Consider the following 5,000-nt stretch of genomic DNA (forward strand, 5'->3'; position numbering starts at 1 on the left):
TCCAGACCGTTGCCGGCCCGAGAGGGGCCGATCGACTGGCCTCACTAAACCATTCAATCGGTAGTAGCGACGGGCGGTGTGTACAAAGGGCAGGGACGTAATCAACGCGCGCTGATGACACGCATCTACTGGGAATTCCTCGTTCATGGGAGATAATTGCAATCCCCGATCCCTAGCACGAAGGCGGTTCAGCAGGTTACCCGCACCTTTCGGCGAAGGCGAAAGACTCGCTGATGCCTTCATTGTAGCGCGCGTGCGGCCCCGGACATCTAAGGGCATCACAGACCTGTTATTGCTCCATCTCGTCCGGCTTACTGCCGGCTGTCCCTCTAAGAAGTTGCGGCCGATCGCGCGGGATCGCCGAACTAGTTAGCATGCCAGAGTCTCGTTCGTTATCGGGATTAGCCAGACAAATCGCTCCACCAACTAAGAACGGCCATGCACCACCACCCACAGAATCAAGAAAGAGCTCTCAATCTGTCAATCCTTACTGTGTCCGGGCCGGGTGAGTTTCCCCGTGTTGAGTCAAATTAAGCCGCAGGCTCCACTCCTGGTGGTGCCCTTCCGTCAATTCCTTTAAGTTCCAGCTTTGCAACCATACTTCCCCCGGAACCCGAAAACTCAGGTTTCCCGGGAGCTGCCCATCGGGTCATCGAAGTAACGCCGGCGGATCGCTGGTTGGCATCGTTTATGGTTGTGACTAGGGCGGTATCTGATCGCCTTCGCGCCCACAACTTTCGTTCTTGATCAATGAAAACATTCTTGGCAAATGCTTTCGCAGTGGTTCGTCTTGCGGCGATCCAAGAATTTCACCTCTCCCGCCGCAATACGAATGCCCCCGTCCGTCCCTCTTGATCATTACCTCACGTTCCGAAAACCAACGAAATAGAACCGAGGTCCTATTCCATTATTCCATGCACCACTATTCAGGCGCCAGGCCTGCTTTGAACACTCTAATTTTTTCAAAGTAAACGCTCCGGCACCCCGAGGCACTCAGTTAAGAGCACCAAGGAGAATCCGGCGGGGAGGGCCGGGACGAGCAGTGACACGCCTCGCGGCGGACCGCAAGCCCGGTCCCAAGATCCAACTACGAGCTTTTTAACCGCAACAACTTTAATATACGCTATTGGAGCTGGAATTACCGCGGCTGCTGGCACCAGACTTGCCCTCCAATAGATCCTCGTTAAAGGATTTAAAGTGTACCCATTCCAATTACGGGGCCTCGAAAGAGTCCCGTATTGTTATTTTTCGTCACTACCTCCCCGAGTCGGGAGTGGGTAATTTGCGCGCCTGCTGCCTTCCTTGGATGTGGTAGCCGTTTCTCAGGCTCCCTCTCCGGAACCGAACCCTGATTCCCCGTCACCCGTTGCCACCATGGTAGGCACAGAACCTACCATCGAAAGTTGATAGGGCAGACATTCGAATGATCTGTCGCCGGTGCGAAGACCGTGCGATCGGCTGGGTTATCCAGAGTCACCAAAGGGACCGGGGCGAACCCCGGGTCGGTCTTGGTCTGATAAATGCACGCCAGACCGTGAGGTCGGCGCTTCTTCCGCATGTATTAGCTCTAGAATTACCACAGTTATCCATGTAGGATGTGACGATCAAAGGAACCATAACTGATTTAATGAGCCATTCGCAGTTTCACTGGGACAGTTTAAACTTGCACGTGCATGGCTTAATCTTTGAGACAAGCATATGACTACTGGCAGGATCAACCAGGTAGCGAGGACGCCGAGGCGGCGAAAGAGCGGTCGCCGCCGGGAGAGGACCGCCGCGGCCGCGGGGCAGCGCGGGAAGACCCGCAACTGCCGCCGCCGCCACACGGTCCCGCTCGACCGGAGCGCCGAGCGCCGCCGAGTCCGTCGCTGCCGTGAGGTGGGAACGCGCCGTGGAGATGGCCGCGAACCCTCGGGAGCCTGAGCGCAGAACTCCCGGCCACACCTGACCGTTGCTTCCCTTCAACGCCCGAGCCGTCCCGTCAGGAACGGTCCCGCACTCTCACGACCGGACGCGTCCGCCGGCAAGGCGGACGGCCGGGTCTCGAACCGCCGAGTCCGCAAGGCGTACTCGCACGCAGACGGAAGGGGCGAGCCGTCGCCGTTGGGTCCGCCGCCGCAGCGGCGGGACCCGGGCTGCCCTCCGCGGAGGGCCTGCCCCGGCGCTGGTTCCGGACGCCCGTCGGCACGCCCGTCCTCGCCCGCAGGAGCGGAGGAGCGGGCGCCTTCCAAGCCGGTTGTCGACCTCCGGCTGCCCTCGCGGGGAGTGGCAGCCTGGTCGGCGGGGTAGCAAAACGACTGGCGAGAGAGTGTGCGATTGCTCGCCGTCGATTCCCGAGCTAGTCAAAAAACGACCACTCTCTCAAGGTAGGTTGAGCGACCCACGACATGGTCAGACACCCTACAGAGCACTTTTTTGAAAAACCACCGCAAGTCGGCCACGGGGTAGGCTTCGGGGGCAACGGGAGACCGGCCCCGCCGGCCGGGGGAGACCCGTCCCGGTCGACCCCGTTGCTCGGCCGCCCGCTCCACCCCCGCCTCCCCGGGCCCCGCCCCACACCGGACGGACCCTGCTCGCTCGCCCGGCGGGCCCGGGGCGCCCTCCGGGGCGGTCGGAGTCGGGCGGGGCGGGGCGCTCACTCCCCCCGCCGACACCCGCCCAGGCGCCCGGTGCCAAGTCCGATGGAGCCGGCCGACGGGGCAAAGTCACCGGACGACCCCGTCTTTTCTCCACGCAGGGGTCTGGCCCGTGCCGCGCCGGCCCCGTCCGCACCCTCCCGGACCCGCTGGCCCCCAGCCGCCGTCCGCTACGGGCTCTGGAAGAGTTGCCTAGTCAAAAAACGACCACTCCTCTCAAGGTAGGATCGGCGACCTACACCTTGGTCAGACACCCTGGCGAAATCCGAAAGTCGGGGCAGGCCGGAAAGTCGCATGCCGTCGTGTAGCAGGCGGCCTCGGGAGCGGGGAAACACCAAACGCGGTCCGCCCGGCGGCTTCCTTCGGCCGTCAGCGCCGGCCGACCCGGCCGCCAATGCTTAAGAGATGGTGGGCTACATAGGAGCGACCTGAAGAGTCGGGCTTTGTCACAGGATCGGAGTGAGTCCCCGCAGCTCTTGCGGCCCTTCTCGCGAAATCGGAGTGAGTCACCAAAGCTCTTGCGGGCTTTCTCCAAAGATCGGAGTCAGCGACGGAAGGTCTTGACGGGCTTTCTCCAAGGATCGGAGTCAGCGACCGAAGGTCTTAACGGGCTTTCTCCAAGGATCGGAGTCAGCGACCGAAGGTCTTAACGGGCTTTCTCGCAGGATCGGAGTCAGCGACCGAAGGTCTTTACGGGCTTTCTCCAAAGATCGGAGTCAGCGACCGAAGGTCTTAACGGGCTTTCTCCAAGGATCGGAGTCAGCGACCGAAGGTCTTAACGGGCTTTCTCCAAGGATCGGAGTCAGCGACCGAAGGTCTTAACGGGCTTTCTCCAAGGATCGGAGTCAGCGACCAAAGGTCTTAACGGGCTTTCTCGCAGGATCGGAGTCAGCGACCGAAGGTCTTTACGGGCTTTCTCCAAGGATCGGAGTCAGCGACCGAAGGTCTTAACGGGCTTTCTCGCAGGATCGGAGTCAGCGACCGAAGGTCTTTACGGGCTTTCTCCAAAGATCGGAGTCAGCGACCGAAGGTCTTAACGGGCTTTCTCCAAGGATCGGAGTCAGCGACCGAAGGTCTTAACGGGCTTTCTCCAAGGATCGGAGTCAGCGACCGAAGGTCTTAACGGGCTTTCTCCAAGGATCGGAGTCAGCGACCAAAGGTCTTAACGGGCTTTCTCGCAGGATCGGAGTCAGCGACCGAAGGTCTTTACGGGCTTTCTCCAAGGATCGGAGTCAGCGACCGAAGGTCTTTACGGGCTTTCTCCAAGGATCGGAGTCAGCGACCGAAGGTCTTAACGGGCTTTCTCCAAGGATCGGAGTCAGCGACCAAAGGTCTTAACGGGCTTTCTCGCAGGATCGGAGTCAGCGACCGAAGGTCTTTACGGGCTTTCTCCAAGGATCGGAGTCAGCGACCGAAGGTCTTAACGGGCTTTCTCGCAGGATCGGAGTCAGCGACCGAAGGTCTTTACGGGCTTTCTCCAAAGATCGGAGTCAGCGACCGAAGGTCTTAACGGGCTTTCTCCAAGGATCGGAGTCAGCGACCGAAGGTCTTAACGGGCTTTCTCCAAGGATCGGAGTCAGCGACCGAAGGTCTTAACGGGCTTTCTCGCAGGATCGGAGTCAGCGACCGAAGGTCTTTACGGGCTTTCTCCAAGGATCGGAGTCAGCGACCGAAGGTCTTTACGGGCTTTCTCCAAGGATCGGAGTCAGCGACCGAAGGTCTTAACGGGCTTTCTCGCAGGATCGGAGTCAGCGACCGAAGGTCTTTACGGGCTTTCTCCAAGGATCGGAGTCAGCGACCGAAGGTCTTAACGGGCTTTCTCCAAGGATCGGAGTCAGCGACCAAAGGTCTTAACGGGCTTTCTCGCAGGATCGGAGTCAGCGACCGAAGGTCTTAACAACGGGCTTTCTCGCAGGATCGGAGTCAGCGACCGAAGGTCTTTACGGGCTTTCTCCAAGGATCGGAGTCAGCGACCGAAGGTCTTAACGGGCTTTCTCCAAGGATCGGAGTCAGCGACCGAAGGTCTTAACGGGCTTTCTCGCAGGATCGGAGTCAGCGACCGAAGCTCTTACGGGCTTTCTCCAAGGATCGACGCCACCTGCGCTCAACTTCAGGCCAAAGCCATGCACGGGAAGACGTGGCCAGCGGCCGGGGCCCGTTCGCAGGTGCAACGGGGCGTGCCTCTCGGCAGCAGAGGCCCTGCCCGGCCGTAGGGCAGCCACGGTCGGCCGCCTTCGGGCGACCGGAACGCTCCTCGGCAGCCTGCGGGGTGGGCAGTCCGCAGGCGCACCGAGAGTGTCCTGCCGACGGCGCAAACATCGGAAGACGATTAATTGCCAGGACTTGCACTGGTGGCTGCTATTC

The 5,000-nt window shown here is 60.4% G+C and overlaps 1 non-coding gene across 1 annotated transcript in view; it reads right to left on the reverse strand.

Moving 5' to 3' along the window:
* The window catches only part of LOC136441043 (small subunit ribosomal RNA), a 1,816-nt gene extending 91 nt beyond the window's left edge, over positions 1–1,725 (reverse strand). Inside the window, exon 1 of the ribosomal RNA XR_010756763.1 lies at positions 1–1,725. This exon is cut by the window's left edge and continues 91 nt beyond it. This is a non-coding gene — a ribosomal RNA (small subunit ribosomal RNA).
* Positions 1,726–5,000: the final 3,275 nt, after the last annotated feature.

The sequence above is a fragment of the Branchiostoma lanceolatum genome, chromosome 8 (assembly GCF_035083965.1).
Source record: "Branchiostoma lanceolatum isolate klBraLanc5 chromosome 8, klBraLanc5.hap2, whole genome shotgun sequence".
Classification (NCBI taxonomy): Eukaryota; Metazoa; Chordata; class Leptocardii; order Amphioxiformes; family Branchiostomatidae; genus Branchiostoma; species Branchiostoma lanceolatum.